We start from the raw sequence: 18,705 nt of genomic DNA, 5'->3' as shown, positions 1-18,705 counted from the left end.
CTTCACCCATTTTGCCCACCCCCCCCCACGTCTGCCTCTCTAGCAACCACCAATCTGTTCTCTGTATCTATTTACTTGGTTTCTTTCTTTTCCTTTTCCTTTTTTTTTTTTTAAGCTCCACATGTAAGTAAGGTCACATGGTATTTGTTTTCTCTGACTTATTTCATTAGGCGTAAATGCCCTCATGTTCCATTTTTGTCGTCACAAACGGAAAGATTTCATTCTTTTCATGGCTCAGTAATTTCCATTGTGCATCTTCATCTTTATCCATTCATCCACTGATGACGCCTCAGTCGGTTCCATGTCTTGGCTATTGTAAATAATGCTGCAGTGAACATGAGTTAATGTTTTCATTTCCTTTGGTAAATACCCAGAAGTGGAATGCTGGATCATAGGGTAGCTCCATTTTTAATTGTTTGAAGAACTTCCATACTGTTTTCCACAGTGGCTGCACCAATTTACATTCCCCCCAAAAGTGCACAAGGGTTCCCTTTTCTCCACATCCTTGCCAGCACCTGTTATTTCTTGACTTTGATAATAACCATTCTAACAAGTGTGCGGTGATGTCTTGTGGTGGTTTTGATTTACATTTCCTGATGATTAGTGATGATGAGCACCGTTTCATGTCTCCGTTGGCTATCTCAGTCTTTTTTTTTTTTTTTTTAGAAAAAAATGTCCCCATATTCTCTGTCCATTTTTTTAATATGGATTTTTTTTTTTCTTATTTGCGTGATCTTGTTCTGTGAAAAAGATGCCTACCGTTTTAAGGGGCTCTGAGTTCTAGATCTGATCCCTTGATCCCAGATAAAGAATATCTCTTCCAAACCTCCTTTTCACAGGTGAGGGGTATCTATGTATGGTTGCCTTCCTTCAACTATGAGAACAAAAATACATCTCCAAAACCACGCTGGTTCTTTGATACCAGCTAGCTTCATGGTCCATGCCCAAGTTTCAACAACAGGCTCTTGTAATGATGAAATGAATGTTTCCTGTCTCATCATAAACATTCAATAAATGTACATTATTAGCAGTATTTATAGTAGTAGTGATAATTGTATTCACTGACGGCCAAACAACTTCCAATATAGTAAGTGTCCTATCTCTAACTTTCAGTGCTTCTTTAATAAAAACAAAAACTACTTTTCAGGATCCATAGTCTCTACCTACTTCCTATCATCTCCTCTCAAGGACTAAAGTGCTGAGAGATGGCAGGCAAGAGAAACCACAGTGGAAAGTTCATAAGGTTGAAAGTCAGGACAAGCAGTTTTTAATAAGGACTTGTCACAAACTAGCTGTGTGGCTCTGGGCGGCTAACTTGGCCTTTCTGGGTGTCTGAGTGACTTTCTCATTGCCTTATCAACTGTCTCTTGAAGGAAACTTCCAGTTTTAACACCTCAGGAAGCTTTGTTCTGCATCAATGACCACAGAGTGAGGGGAGGCATTTACAGAGCTCAGAGAGCCTTCCTCTTCCCGAGTGCTTCACATTTGGCTGACTTCCTCGAGCCTGACACTGGGAAAAGAAACTCAGAACATTTTAATTTATGGCCCAAACAAAAAGTACTCTTAATTAAAATTTAGAAGCCAATTCCACAGACGATGTCTGGAAGTGAGCCCGGAAGAAAAGAAAGATTATGACATAACCAAATAAACCTGAAAACGTTTAAAAAGTGGTTTGTGTATCTATCGATGTGTATCTATGCAAATCAAGATAAGGTCATCTGGGGATAAAAGAGGGTCCAATAAAATGACTTGGCCATTCGGTCTCGGCTCAGCCAAGTGGGCAAGTAATTATGGTTAATCAACGCGGTCTTTCACTTTACGCTTTGCCGAGTTATCTCTGGACAGGAACATACGTCAAAACATAGAGGAGTGCTTGTTTTTTTTTGAGAGCCTCCTATCAAGAAGAGCCATGAAGAAACTTTGAGGACAATAGATACGTTTGTTATTCTGATAGTGGTTTCATAGGTGTACATGTCAAAACATCAAATCGTAGACTGTAAATCATGCAGTTTGTCATATGTCAGCCAAACCTCAATAAAACTGTTAAAAATAATCTACTACAGACACTATAGTCACCTAATTCTTCTTGATCCTATTGGTATGTCCCATGAGGGGTCCGTGTGAGAGGATTAGCTCGGGAACATACCTGGAATGTCCTCAGGTTTCTGGCCAGACTCCGTCCTGCCAGCTCCCTAACTTCATCCCACATAATGGCAACAATGGTGGCTTTCATCTCTGCACAAGGTGATCCTTCTTTCCTGCTCTGTCCATGCCTCCTCCTGGCCCAGTGCAGCATCTTGGTGATTGCACAGGCCTCTGGTGACCCTGAGAACCATATTAAAAACAAAAGATCGACAGTGGAATCAGCCAGGACATAATGGACAGACCTTTAATAAATAGAAAGGCGTCCGAGGAAGTCATGGTGGGTTGTCTAAGCCTACACAGCCTCTGTTGGGCACAACTGACCATGAGAAACCCTGTCATGTGGAAGGTTGAGAATTCCATTTCCAAAGCTCTGCAGAGAGCGGCAGCAAGATAGGGGAACAAGATCATTTTATTTTCCATTTATATAGAACTGGCTGCAACCCAGGGTTGGTAGGGATCCTTGTTTAACGATTGCTTGAGAAGACTTGTAAATATGTATTAAGCATACGCTTTTTATTATAATGTGAAAGGAACTAATGAAATAATGCCCGTGAATGTGGTTTGTAAAGTATAAAGTGTGAACAGCACAAAGCACGAAGCGTCCTTAGTGCAGCTCAGAGGAACTAATGGTTATGGGCGGAGAGCATCCTCATGATGCAGGAGGTGGAGAAGCAGAATATAGACATCAAAAGAGGTTTGGATGTCTTTATAAGGTATATTTCTGAGATATTTAAAGAGAATCACAGGAACAAAAGAACTTCCAAGGAGTAAGATCTATTCACAGTCTTTGCATGAACTCTAAAACATTACACAAATGTTAATGTTGAATTTATATGTGTGTGTATCCATCTATTTATTTGAATATTTAGATATATATGCTTGTTTTCCTTATAAGCTTTACCATTTTGACTTATATAAGGCAGAAATTTGGTTCCATGGTGCAGCCTGAAGCTTAAAAATCAACCTACAGCAACTCTGAGCACCAAAGATAGTTTCATATTGGTCAAGTCAGAAGGCACGGATTGCATGGGGTGCTGGGTGTGGTGCATAAACAATGAACACTGAAAAAATATATAATTACAAATAATAAAATAAGTAAAAAAGAAGGCACCCTTCTGCAAAAGGGACTGTGTCATCTGCATATCGAAGAATTTAGAAGACCACATTGAAGAATCCCTGTATGAGAGTGGCCCTGGCTCATTGTATGCTCAGTGCATTAAAGATAAATTTAGCTTATACTTCTGTGCTCTCTTTGGGGAAATCTCCTCTCCCACTCTGCTGAGCGTGATGGTCTAGCCCTTGTTGATGAAGATACCATCTTGACCACAGTGGTTAGTTCAGGTATAAGCACACGACCCAGAAAGGGTCAATGAGGATCACACCTGAGAGCTTTTGATATAATTAATGAAAACAAGGTGATGTCTTTTCACTGGGGTTGCTAAGGTCATCAGTCTGAAGCTGCTGTGCCTACCCTAAACCTAAAAAGGAAGAATGTATTTCAGAATGTATCCAATATGTAGAAAGGAAAACCAGCCAAGAGATGAATAGGCAGTATTTTCATATCAATATTTGAGCCTCTGGATCCAATCATTCTTTTTATTTGCTCCAGTTTTATTGAAAAAATAATTGTCATACATCACTGTATAAGTTCAAGATGTACAGCGTGATGGTTTGATTTACCTGTGCTGGGAAATGACTATTTCAGTAAGTTCAGCTAACATCCATCTTCTCATCTAGATCCCATAAAAAGAAAAGAAAGAAAAACTTCTCCCTTTCATGAGAACTCAGGATTTACTCAACAGCTCACCTGTCTGTCACACAGCCGTGTCAGCTACAATCATTGTGTCACGCGTCACTTTTCTGGCACTTATTTATCTGATCACTGGAAATTGATGCCTTTTGAACGTCTTCTTCCAGTTCCCCTTCCCCACCTTCTGCCTCTGGTGACCACCAGTCTGATCTTTGCCTCTGTGGGTGTTAATGGTCTTGTGATAACGTTGTGTCCTGACAGATGTCTAGATCCAATCACTCTTGAAAGCATATGTGTCACTGCATTTTGCAGACATGTAAGTCAATAATCTCTGTATTTATTACAGGAATTTGAGTTGGTTTACTTCTCCTTGCAACCAACAAAGGCTTGCTAATATTCTGAGAAGGACTTAAAATGCAGGCCCCTCATAAGCAGCGCAGTCCTCCTCATCGAGCTCTCTTTCTACCCAACTCGCAAGGGAAAACTAGCTTTCAGCGTAGTACTGTTTACCCTTGGAAATCTTAAAGGTCTTGGCCAAGAATTTAGGTCTCAAGGAGCTTAAAACAGCCTCTCAAAGAGATAAACCTTGTAGAAATTCTGGTACAAGGCATATTCCAATACCTTCTTCTGGGCGGAAGTGAAATACAAGGTATTGTATATAGTTTAGGTGCTTTTCAGCTCTTTTTACTCAGTCTAGAAAATGAAGTTATTCATTTATATTGGCCAGGTCTATCATATCATATTGAAGGGAGAATGTTGCTTCTATTTTCCTCTATATTGTAAATACTCTAAAAATGTATAGATCAACCCGGTCATACTTGTATTCACCATAAAGAAGATTCCTTTATGTATTCACCATAAAGAAGACCAGGCTGGGGATCAGAAGCCCTAACTTCTGTGTGTATTGTCATAATTACAGTGAGAAGCAGATAATTCTTATATTTCTTTATTACACTAAGCAAGCCTTTAAAATAGTCAGTCACATAAGGCACCATATCATGTTACAGTAAAGTTTTTCATTCCTATGGAATAAATATCTAAAATGTAGAGTCCAGTAAACCTCTCATTTCAGAAAGTCTCCAAATAAGAAGAAACTGCTTTAAATCTGTTTGATAAGCCAGCTATGTATTAGCCGACAGGGAGCCCATACCCCTGTCGTACTTGATCAAGAAGAAGCATTCATGCTAATTTATGTTACAGAAATCTCATTGGTATAGATTTTACTGGAATCAATTCCTCAGAGAAGAAATTAAAATAGTTTTTACTAAATCAATATGAATTCTCAAGCCTGGAGCTTCCCTGAATTTAGAAACATAAACTAATCTTTGAATACAAATTGAATTCCTTGATGGTAGGCTGTGGAATGCTAACCTATAGTGCTTATGCGTACCTACAAAACACAAACACAGGCACACACACACACACACACACACACACACACACTTTTAAGAATAATTGACATCTACTTACATTTACTTATTCATAATTACCTCTGGGTCTTCATCAATTTTCTCTAATTGTTGTCTGTCCGTAGCACTAAAAACATAAGTACCTGCCTGCAGACAATTCTTCATATTCCCCTTATTCTGTTTATCTCAATCACTGCTTTTTGCTGCCAATATTAAATACTCAAATACAAAGCAATTTTCTGTATTATAGTATGAGTTACCCAGTTCCAGTGTTTAAATGTCCAAATACACTTGACAGTTATCCTAGTTAATTCAGCTTTAAAGATAACAAAACGCACCATCTCCTGAGTGACCAATAATTGCCATAAGTCTATTTCCAAATGTGTGAAATACACTGAATGCAGATCCAGCCTTGAATTTCTGCCATTAGAAATGCAGTTTAAAAGCTTTAGGGGAAAAAATGATGAGTTAGGAGCTAAGATATTCAAAGAGAAAAGGCGATTGAGTTTAGGTCAAGAGCTGATTACAAGGGGAGTTGGTAGATGGCCCGAGTCTCAGAGATGCTGGAATTTAGGAAGGAAGGAGAACAGGTCTGGGAGTGAAGGTGCGGGATAACAATGTATATTGAAGAAGTATGACTTACTAAGAACAGAGACAGGAGGGACAGCTCACTGTAACGCACAATGCTTGGCTGGATCCTGATTATTACTTAAGTGTACTGAGGTAGAGTTGACACACACTACATTAGTTTCAGACATACAGTACCATGATTTGACACCTCTGTACATTGTGCTGTGTTCACTACAAGTGTAGCTACTCTCTCTCGCCATACACTGCTATTACAAAACCATCAACTGCATTCCCTGTGCTATACCCTCACCCCATGCCTTATCCATTCCATCACTGGAAGCCTAGATCTCCCTCTTCCCTTCACCATTTTTGCCCATTCCCCCACCTTCTCTCCTCTGGCAACCACCAGTTTGTTCTCTGTGTTTATGGGTCTCTCTTTCTGCTTGTTTGTTTGCTCATTTGTTTTGTATCTTAGATTCCACATATAAGTGAAACCATATCGTATTTATCTTTCTCTGACTGGCTTGTTTCACTTACCCTAATGCCCTCTAGGTCCATCCATGTTGTCACAAATAGCAAGATTTCATTCCTTTTTTATGGCTAAGTAATATTCCGTTGTATGGAAAATAAAAAAATATATATGCCACATCTTTATCCATTCATCTATCAATGGACGTTTAAGTTACTTCCATATCTTGGCTATTATAAATAATGCTGCAATGAACATATGAGTGCACGTAACTTTTCAAGTTAGTGTTTTCATTTCTTTGGGTAAATACCAGAATTGCTGGATCATACGGTATTTCTTTTTTAATTTTTTGAGGAATCTCCATGGTGTTCTCCGCAATGGCTACACCAACTGACATTCCCACCAACTGTGCATGAGAACTCCATTTTCTCCATATCCTCTCCAAAACTTGTTTGGTGTTTTTTTGTTTGTTTTGGTACCAGCTATTCTGACAGGCGTGAGGGGATGTTGCGTTGTGGTTTTGACTTGCATTTCCCTGATAATTAATGATTATCATGACACATGAACATTTTTTCATGTGTCTGTTGACCATCTGTGTGTCTTCTTTGGAAAAATGTCTATTCGGGTCCTCTGCCTTCCCCCCCCCCAAAAAAAGGCAGAGGAGTACTATGTTGAATAAAAGTGGTGAGAGTGAGAATTTTTGTCTTGTTCCTTATCTTGGGGAGAAAGCTCTTAGTTTTTCACCAGTGAGTATGATGTTAGCTGTAGAACTGTCATACGTGGCCTTTATTATTTTGACATATATTCCCTCTAAACTCACTTTATTGTGAGTTCTTATCATGAATAAAAATTGCATTTTGTCAAGTGCTTTTTCTGCATTGTTGAGATGATCTGATGATTTTTATCCTTCATTTTGCTAATGTGATGCGGATATTGAAACATTTTTGCATCCCTGGAATAAAATCCACTTGATTGTGGAGAATGACCCTTTTAATGTATTGTCGAATGTAGTTTGCTAATATGTTGTTGAGGACTGTGATATCTCTGTTCATCAGGGATTTTGGGTTGTAGGTGTTTTGTTTTGTTTTGGTAGCTTCTTCGCCTGGTTTTGTTATCAGGGCAATGCTAACCTCATAGAATATATCTGGAAGCTTTTCTTCCTCTTCTGTGTTTTGGAGTCGTTTGAGGAGAGTAAGTACCAACTGTCCTTTAAATGTTTGGTAAAATTCACCTGTGAAGCCATCTGGTCCTTTGTTGGGAATTTTTTGACTACTGGTTCCATTTTATTTCCAAGAATCAGTCTATCCAGGGTCCCAAAATTTTCAAATAAGAAAAAGAAAAACAAAAGAAAGAAAAGGAAGACACAGCTAGAGGGAAAATTTAGGAGAAAACCAAAGATTTTTCCATATGAACTGTTTTTGATGATACTGTTATTTAGGCGGCATGTCCTGGGTGTGATAACAGCAATGATTATTTGGAAAATGTCCCTGCTCTTAAGTGAAATGGGTTGAAGTATTTAGTCATGACATCTGAAATATTCAAGTGATGTAGCAAAGATAAAAATGGAAGGAGGGGGAGATGAGAAAATAAAAGTGGCAAAATATTAAAAATAGAGGAATCCAGCTGAAGTCTATGTGGGCATCCATTGTACTAACTTTAAATTGTCTATAGATTTGACATTTTTCAAAACAAAGAAGTTAGGGAACAAAGCCTCCACTCATCTTATTGTTAAGTCTTATATTTCAGCTCAACTACAAAATGCTATGTGCCAGCACCCTTCACAAATCTCTTAAGTAGGTTTGGTGATTTCTCCTTAATTGGCCACGTTGTTTTAATAAACCCACAAGATTGTTTCTGCTAAATTACAGAGAAGAGTCACATAAAAGAAAAATGGCATTTGTGATCCAAAGGCAGGGGGAATCATCTGTTAAAATGTTAGTTTATTTCATGTCTTTGTTATGCTCAGCAAGTTATGTCATTTAGTTATTTTTAATCCCAGTTAGAGAGGTTTAAATTTATTTTGGAAGGACAAGTGAAACAGACCCCAGCAGGGTTTGTCCTTATCAATTTATATCTCTAGTCAAGCTGCATTTTGTTCTGTTTAAATGTGTTTGGAATTATTTTAGCCTGAGGATAAAAGTCTCTTGAAAAATTAGATGGTAAGTTGAAAGGCTGGGGAAGCTGTTGTTTTTTAAATATCCATGCTCATTTGGAACTTCTTGATTTTGCGATGGGAAAGAGGAAGGGAAGAAAGGGTGAAGTCGGAGTGATTCACATATGGCTTCTAGAAAACTCTCTCATTTCAATAGAAGGTGCCTTGAGTGTGTGTTGTGTCCACACCTTTTCTTCTTCCAGGTTTTAATTTCGCCACAAAGGGGAGAGCAGACTCAGGGGCTGGAATGTGTAGTTTTTAAGGAAAAATGGATCCCTTCATCAGCTAGAACTAAAGGTTTGGCCTTTGGGAGTTTCTTATGAAGACTTTGAATGCCAAGGTGCTCGCGAGTCCAGAAGGAGAGCAGAGGTGCAGCTGCGAGGAAGCCCACGGAGCCTGCAGCCTGGCTCCTTGCTTCTTCGGTGTGGACCGCAGCGTCAACACCACTTGTAACCGCCTCTGAGAAACGCAGGCTGTCAGGCATCATTTCAGAATTTTCCTACCAGAATCTGTGTTTGGGCAAGATTCCCAAATGACTCCTATACCTGGTAGAGTTTGGAAAACACATTTCTGGAAGAGCGGCCTCTCTGCATTTGCTACTATGCCATAGAATCAGCTAGGGGACTGAAACCACTGTTGCCTGGTGTGGTGGGCGATGGGTGGAATGGTGTCCCTCCCCCTGGCCCCACCAAAAAAAGACATGCATTGAGATCCTAGCCTGCACCACCTGTGAATGTGACCCACTCTGAAATAGGGTTTTTGCAAATGTCGTCCAGTTATGACAAGGTCATATTAGACATCCAGCTGGTGTCTTAGAGAGACACAGGGATCCAGAGACACAGAAGAGACACAGGGAAGGAGGCCACGTGACGATAGAGACAGAGACGGCCTGATGCGGCTACAAGTTAAAGAACCCCCCGGGGGTGCCGATAACTGCCAGAAACTAGGAAAAACGCAAGGATCATGCCCTTGAGAGAAAGCATGGCCCTGCCAGCACTTAGATTTCAGACAATACATTTCTGTTAAGTCACCAAGTTTGTGGTAATTTATTATGGCAAGCCCAGGAGATTAGTAAACCTGCGTCTCATGTCCAGAAATTCTGACTTAATTATTTGGGGTACATCCATGGCTTTGGAATTTTAAAAAGCTCTGTGGTTCTAACTTGCAGGCAAGGTTGGAGGTAACTACTGTAATTGTTCAGAGCACATACGAAGGCAGTTTTATACCGAACTCTGAGAAATAGTCGAGGAAGTTAGGAAATGGTTTAAAAAAAAATTGTTAAGTTAGTGAAAACGAAAGCTAACTCTTTCCAGCTATTTGCATATCTTAAAATTATGCTCAAAATAGTATGCATATGCATAATATATAAAACTTATATATGATAAGGTCCTTTATTTGCTTTGCTTTGAAGACTAATAAAGTATTTTAATACAACACATAATCATTCAGTGAAATCAGATTGACTCCTTTTATGATACCTGCAGGAAGATTTTTTATTGTGCTAGAAAGCCAGGCCCCACCGTCCCTCAACCAGCAGGAGAGTGTTTTAGAGGAAAGAAATAGTCTGTTATATTCTGATCTTACAAAGCCAAACCCCCAAAGTGACAGCGAATGTCCTAGCCACAGCTCTGATCTTTTCCACATTTGTGAAATTTAAACTTAATCTGAGAATTTAATTATAAACATTCTCAAGTACGATGTTTATTGTTTACAGGAATTTTATAGGAACATTGAAGAGAAACCATTACATGTGTTATAAACAACATATTATTAGAGGAGAAGGCATTTAAAAGCAGCTAACCTGATTCCTATCATACAGTGGCAAGTTGCTACTTTGCCTATGTGCTGAGAAATGTGTGAAAAATAGAGCTGCACCTCCCTTTTACCAAATCAGAATATTTGGCTGAGAATTTGACAATTCACATGTCATATTTAGTGGTCCGTCCTAATAACAGACATGTGAAGCTTCTACTCCCTGACCTGAATCAAACCGTAAAATTGTAAAAAAATATCTGTAAAGATTGTATGTACACCTAGTAAGATTATGAGTAGAATTTTCAAAATTCATACTTCATTTTGTTTACCCATGTTTCTTAGTTTTTCTACCATAAACAACTACAGCATTTTTAATTTAAAAAAAAGTTGCTGGTTTTCGTTGTTAATAAAAGGGCCAAGGTGACTCTCAGTAGAAAAGGCTAACAGACATCTTCAACCTGGGAAAGCACACCATCCCAGGTCCTGCTTATAGCCAGTAAGCTTTAGTCTTAGGAAAGTCATGTCTTAATCAGAGCTCCCAAGTGAATAAGCATGGGAGATAGAGATTCAATGATGCTGCTGGCCTTGAGTTCAACACAAAGACTAAGCACGACATGAGCAGGGCTTCACAAAAGGAACACATGAAAAGGTAAATATTCATCATGACTTTCTAAGTCATGCCACTAAACCTTAGAGTTGGCCGTATTAAAGACTCGGGAAAAATGCACCAGATGGTGATTTGTCCCCAACCATCAAAGGTTATTGACACTTCTCTGTGAGTTATAACTGTACAGTACCTTCTAAACTTTCCTAGAAAAAAAGCCAAAGAACATTAATGGTAAGTCAATAAAGTAATGCATCTAAATTCTGTCATTATGGTTCAATAGAGAGAGAAGCATGGAGGAGAAACACAACATATGTTGTGTATCAGTAGCTGAGAAAGGGAAGGAGGTTAAGCTTTAATGGACTCCTAGATCATGCCAGGCAACGTAATAGAAACTTTGTATATGAAAGCCCATTCAGGTGTTACAACTAACATACAGCCAGCCACGCTCAGAGAATCTTGATTCACCCCTGGTCACAAATTTAAGTGTCAGAGCTACATGATAATACTAAAACTTACTGACTTCTAATCCAGGAAGGACTTGACTTTTAAACTCACAATGCAATGATGAGCATGAAAGAGGAAGGGTGAAGTTTCCATCGGGCTCTGTTTAACGACACAAGTTTAACGGAAACCACGTTAAAAAGTGGGAGCATAAGAAAGAAAAAGACTAAGATAATGCATAAGCAGTTAAAATAATTAAAAAAAGAATTAAAGGCAAATTAAAAAGAAGTTACTGTAGTCTTTAATATGGCTGAGTCTTGAATATGGTTAACTCTCAGCTCACTGTATCCAGGTTTTGGGGCATGACTTAAAAACTCCTGGTGAATGTTTACCTTTTCATGTGGTCCCTCTGTAAAGCCCATGACTAAGTTAGTTTTGGAAAGCAGGAAGTTGGGTAAAACAGCAATATAGCAAGTCAGTACACTGTAGCAAAGAGGAAGAACAGAAGAGGGCCTACCCTTAGTGTGGGATGTGTGCGTTTACCGAAAGTAGTTCTAATTTTCTTTGATATTCCACAGTTCCACATAAACACTACCTGTTATTAATAGTGACTATGATAGGTGTGGCAGAGAAGTTCACAGCCTAAACTGCCTGAGGAAGAATGGACAGTTGAGCTCCATTCCACAGAACTCCAGAGGTTAATAGGATTTGGAATCACCAGGTATCAGAGAGAGCAGGAATGGGATGTGATGATAAAAACTCTTATCAAACTAGGGGGCACCTGGGTGGCTCAGTGGGTTAAAGCCTCTGCCTTCGGCTCAGGTCGTGATCTCAGGATCCTGGGATCGAGCCCCACATCGGGCTCTCTGCTCAGCAGGGAGCCTGCTTCCTCCCTCTCTCTCTGCCTGCCTCTCTCCATACTTGTGATCTCTCTCTGTGTCAAATAAATAAATAAAATTTAAAAAATAACTCTTATCAAACTAGGAATAGAAGGGAACTTCCTAAACCTGTTGAATGGGATCTATGAAAAATGTACAGCTATCATTATACATAATGATGGACAACTGAAAGCCTTCCTCCCAAGAACAAGAACAAGGCAAGGATGTCCGCTCTTACTGCCTCCATTTGACATGGTACTAGAGGCCCCAGTCAGGGCAATTAGTCAGGAAAGAGAAATAAGGAGCCTCTGAATTGCCAAGGAAGAAGCTAAACTCTCTCTCTCTGAGATGACATGAATCAATTTCTTGTACATAGGCAATCCTAAAGAACCCACCAAAAAACTACCAGAGCTAATAAACGATTTCATCAAGGTTGCAGGATACAAGATTAACATGCACAAATCAGTTGTGTTTCTATGCACGGGTGATAAAGTCCGAAGATGAACTTGGAAAAGCAGTTCCATTAAAATAGACATTGAAAAGTATAAAAAAGTATAAACTTATTTTATAAAAATAAAAGAAAAAAATCATGAAAGAAGAATAAGACTTGTACACTGAAGATTATAAAACACGACTGGAAAAAATTAAGGAAGACATAAATAAACAGAAAGCTATCCCTCTAGTAAATACTTGATCACAGGTCATCATCGTGAGGCTGGAGATAGAGATTTATCTTTGGGATTGAACAGCCTCAGAGCAAAGAAAACTCCTGGCATCTGAGATTGCACAATAGTAATGACCATCGCTTTATCCCAATAAAGTAAACCCTGCCAAGGAACACAACCCACAAGCGTGGACGTTGTCTTTCAAAAACTAAGCGTTGAGAAACACTTGAGGAACATCTCCAACATGAGAGACGTATGTTAAAATGGCATAATGGAGCTAACAGAGGAGAACTGAAATGATACAAAACTAAACAAAATTCTGTAAACTATAAAACAAGGGCAAACTTCTATTTAAAAAAAAATCAGAATAGGAGATCTCAGAGATAAATGAGCCTCTGCAAAGAGAATCAACAAAAGGATTAGAAAACCAACATTGAGGAAATCACCCAAAAACAAGAGTGAAAAGAAAGTGAGTTATGTGAAAAGAGATGTGAGAGTCACAGGAAATCAACCCAAGACACCCAGAACCCAGAAAGAGAAAAGTAACTCTGGGAAAGCCAGTGACAGCGAGTCCTGATGTGGGTTCAGAGCCTTTGGCATCAGCCACCCCAGCAGAAGAAGGTTTCCAGCTTCCAGGCTACCACTCCTTTCGTGTCTAAACACTAAACTCAAGGAGATCTCCCACAACGTAGGACAAAAAGTCAAAGATGGAGTTTGAGAGAAAACCATCACTAGAAAATCAATCCAGGAGACCAAATCCAGGAGCTCCAGTTAGACAACAGAGAAAATGGAGAGGAGGAAAGTATTGAGAAGTAATAGAGATAAATTTCCAGATCTGAGATCTAAAGGTTTCCAAAATGATTTTACCTTGTGTGTAACATATGCAAAATGCAGGCCTCTGTGTATAGATGCGGGTACACTTGTAAGAAACAAACACAGAAAGTCAAACTGAATGAGGAGACAGAGGGAATATGTTCCAAATGAAAAAAACAAGATAAAACCCCAGGAAAAAACCTATAAAAAGGAGAGAGAAATAATTTACCTGATGAAGAGCTGTATATATTTAATATATACACTTGTTTATTGGCATTATATTTATTCTTTTGGAAAGTGGTATGGCACATAATTTCAAGAGCCTTTAAAAAATCATATTTTTGACTCAAACACTAGCTTCTATGGATTTATCTTGAGTGAAGAATTAAAAATAAAAGTTCTGTTTAAGAATGTGTTTACTGGGGCACCTGGGTGGCTCAGTGCGTTGAGCCTCTGCCTTCGGCTCAGGTCGTGATCTCAGGATCCTGGGATCGAGCCCCGCATTGGGCTCTCTGCTCAGCAGGGAGCCTGCTTCCCCCTCTCTCTCTGCCTGCCTCTCTGCCTACTTGTAATCTCTATCAAATAAATAAATAAAATCTTAAAAAAAAAAAAGAATGTGTTTACTGCTGAGGCACCTATGAGGCTCAGCCAACTAAGCATCTGGCTTTGGTTCAGGTCATGATCTAGAGGTCCTGGGATCGAGCCCCGTGTCAGGCTCCCTGCTCAGTGGAGAGTCTGTTTGTCCCTCTGGCCCTCCCTCTTCAACTGCTTTCTCTCTCTTTCCCAAATAAATAAATAAAACCTTAAAAAAAAAAGAATATGTTTACCACCATTTTAGTTATTGTATTGACAAATTAAAACAATCTAAAAATATCCAACAACTATTAATCTATAATCATTAAAAATGAAAATGACTGTGGACACTCTACCGAACAAGGAACACATTTGGTACGATGTTTATTGAACAGAGGACACAAATTGTTCCCATTGTGACCATTAACGTGAAATATGTAATGGAAGTGAGAACTAACAGGGAATATACATGAATGAAAGTAATCTAATCGAATCTTGAGAGTAGGAGTAACAGTTTTTCTTCTATGAAAATGCGTCTCTTCAATTATCCTACGGAAAAAACAAATACTTTTTTTGACTTCTACCTTGGACTGACTCCATGTCAGAGATGGGTCTGTGAGTCACATGGGTTTCCTTGGGTTTCTTGTCCAGCCCCGAGTCTCCTCTTCTCCGGGTGCATCAGATATGCCACGTGTGAACTGGTCTTCGACTTGCCCTCTCTGTGTACCTTTGCTCTAATGATTCCTCTTCAGTCCACCATTCTCCCTGTCACACACACACACACACACACACACACACAACATGGACTGACCCCACCGGAAGGTTACTTCTATATTTCCATCAAGTCCTTGTACGCCGGGGGCTACAGCTTGTGTCCTTCTGACTTTGTATTCAGCAGTGCGCCCTCTCTCACAATGCATACACCCTCGCAATTTTTCCAAGTAGCACAATTCAGACTAATTATCTTTAGCTCTCTAAACCTGTGGTTGGGAGAAAAAATAACCGAGGGGGGGCTTTGACTCTCTTTCACCAGTTCTAGCTCATCCTACCTCATTAATGCTGCTGATGCATCCTCGCTGCCCCCAGACCCGCTGGCCAGGAAGCAGTGGCACGAGATGGTACCACGTGAAGAACCTACTGGCAGGAAAGCGCTTGGAAGAGGAGGGCGTCTTCTGAGACAGTCTGAGGTTACTGCTAAAAGAAAAGAGAAGACGGAGAAAAGATAGGACTTGCCTCAGCTGATATTAGCCGAGGGAAAGAGCCTGTGAAAGCTTCTTGCTGCTGTGGTAAATCATGACTGCTCAGTGTGTCTGTCCGCTTGGATTTAGTTCAAAGATGCTGTTAGAGCACGTGAAATGTAGGTGGACACATGCTAAGAACACTAGGACTCTGTCTGAAACACCCAGGTTAACATCGTCCCGTCGCCTTCGAGTTGCTGGAGCCACGGGAGTGAAATCCGTGGTCAGTGCAGAACCTGCCACAGACTCTAGATCTACCCCCGCAGTGAGGAAAGGACTGTCTCGGTAATCGGGAGATGCCTTCTGACTGCTCTCCGTCGAAAGAAGCCCGCTTTTTCTTGGGGCCTGAAAGCATTTCCATCATCTTATTTCAGGAATTCAGAGCTCATGCCCCTTTCACTGTGTGCTATGGTTAGTCCCAAGTGTAGGTCTGAGCTGGGTACACAGCCATGTTTTACAATGCCTCCAGCCAAGATTAGAGAGAAAAATAACGAGAATAGAGAGGGAAAAATTCATCCTTGTAAGATTTCCGGGCTAATGCATTTTTTATAGAGAAGCTGTGGATATGCCCATATAAATACCTCATACACGCATGAACACACACACACGCACACACCCCAACCAGAAATCCCAAGTAAAGTAACTTCTAGTAGCACTTGGCAGAAAGAAGTTCTATGCAAGCATGAACTAAGAAATGCTGATACATTTGATGCTGTGATTTGCAGTAACAAACACCGTCATGTCTGGAAATGTCTAGTCAGGTCCCTCCACGATTATCTGGACTCAGAATAATGAGTTTTACAAGTCTGTGTCCAATATAATTGTTCCAAAAAGAAATGTTCAAAGTGTGTCCAAAGCAAGAACCAGTCCGTGTTCCAACATAGTTGCATCTAAACCCAGGAGCTCAAATATTCGAGGATTTGTAATAAGGGAGGCTTTATTCATTTAAAAGTAAAATTCAAAACTGGAAAACCACAAAGAGTATTATCACTTTGTGACGCTGCTCCGTTCAGTATTTTAGCAGAGTCTAAGCCCTTAGGGAAGAAATCAGCTCTAACAAAGGTGCAGTCAAATCTCTTTCTGTTCTTGGATTTGTTTCTGTACTCATCAAACCATCAAACTATTTCCGTCCTATAAAAAGGAATAGGACACGGCTTCTGTTCAGCTGCTAATTAGCTCAGATACCAACCCAGTCTTGGACCACGCTGGTTAGTTTCTTTAACTAGTAACCGTACTCATCTCGTTAGAAATACCATGGCGATTAAGTTCACAGGCTTTGGAGTTATGGAGACCGAGAACCAGACTAAATCCACTTACTACGTTACCTCAGGCAAGGTAGTTAACCTCTCAGAAGGTTGCCATGAACACTAAGTAAGATAACGCACGGCAAGTATTCTTTTTTCTAGTTGTAGATTTTAATACACATCTCTCAGTAGCTAACAGAATAAGACACAAAATCAGCGAAAACAAAAAATTGAAGAGCATTATTAAAAACTGACCAACTTGGCATATCATAAGGATAGCTAGGCAATCTTTGGGTATTTAGAAATTAAACACAATTCTTCTACGTAACCCATAAATCAAAAAAGAAATCGCAATTACAATGCTAATTTTAAACAGAGCAGTACTGAAAATATATTTTATCAAAATTTGCAGCATCTGTAACAATTCATGCACCGACTATTCCATGCAGGTCCCAGCACATAGTGGGTGCTTGATTATACCTACTGGTACCATTTGTAATAGGACAGTATAGTGGGATTACAGTGACTTGCTGGATGTCTAATAATTTAGAATGATAAAACACCTTTGGAAATTAGAGAGATCATTCATGTGCTTATTTTATTTTACTTTACTTTTTTATTATAATTTTTTCATTATGTTAGTCACCATACAGTACATCATTAGTTCTTGATGTAGGGTTCCATGGTTTGTTGTTTGTGTATAACTCCCAGTGCTCCATGCAACCTATGCCTTCCTTAATACCCATCACCAGGCTCACCCTTACCCCTACCCAGAACCCTCAGTTTTGATTCCTGGAGTCCATAGTCTGCCATGATTTGTCTCCCCCTCTGTTTTCCCCCTTTCATCTTCCCTTTCCTTCTCCTAATGTCCTCCATGCTATTCCTTATGTTCCAAAAATAAGTGAAACCATATGATAATTGTCTTTCTTTCTTTGACTTATCATGTGCTTATTTTAGACATGACGTATTTGTCATGTGTACTTGGAATAAAAATGATTGTATTCTCTATCCCCTCTCTGGGCCCTTTGGCCATATTCAGCAGACAGGCATATTGTTGGGTGGTGGGAGAGGAAGGAACTAAAATATTTTCAGTCAAAAGGGGTGTGATTTAGGGGACCTGGGTAGCTCAGATGGTTAAGCGTCTGCCTTCAGCTCAGGTCATGATCTCAGGGTCCTGGGATCAAGGCCTGCGTTGGGCACCCTGTTCACTGGGGAGCCTGCTTCTCCCTCCATGCACCCCCACCCCTGACTTGCGCTCTCTCAAATAAATAAGTAAAACCTTTAAAAAAAAAAAAAAAAGGAAGAAAGAAAGAAAAAAAAAACAAACAAACATGATTTACTCCAGAGAAAAAATAAAAATAAGAAAGTCAGTTGGGGGGAAGCAGAGAAGGGCCTACATGGGATGAGGTAAGAGGCAGTTTTGACAGTGAAATTTGTGGGAGGGAGAGTCTTAGCAGAAGCTTTGGGGGGTGGAGGGGTGGAGGGGTAAGACACATAGGGAAATGGATTTTAAGAAAAATTAAATCTTGAGAAATTCCTTCTAAGGAAAACAAAATTACCTTTTTGAGTACTGTGTCAGTATTATGGACCAGCACACACGATGTTCTTTGAGAGAAGCAAGTCAAGATTGGACTTACTTTTACTACTTTTAGTACTTCTAAGGACCGCATTTCTTCTCACGTGACACTGTGACAAGTGCAGGCAACACAGGGCCCTAGACTCTATGTGGGTTACACAGACGCATACATTTGAGTGTGTGGTGAATGTTGACTAGATTTCAGAAAAGACACAAAGGAGACGTTGGAGGCCATCTCGGCTGACATATTCGTTCCTGCAGGTTACCTGACATTGGTCACTGTCTGAAGGTCTGACATCTTGTGGCTCAGCAAGCACTTTCTCGCCAAGATTTCCCCTCTGTTTATGCACCATTATGATGCCGGGGGGTGATCGGCTGAGGCGAACGCGGTAGCTGAGGCATGGACGTCTCTGGGGAAGA

This window comes from Enhydra lutris, unplaced genomic scaffold (genome assembly GCF_002288905.1).
Source record: "Enhydra lutris kenyoni isolate GAN:26980312 unplaced genomic scaffold, ASM228890v2 scaffoldscaffold34, whole genome shotgun sequence".
Classification (NCBI taxonomy): domain Eukaryota; kingdom Metazoa; phylum Chordata; class Mammalia; order Carnivora; family Mustelidae; genus Enhydra; species Enhydra lutris.
Note: the sequence above shows the minus strand (reverse complement) of the source record.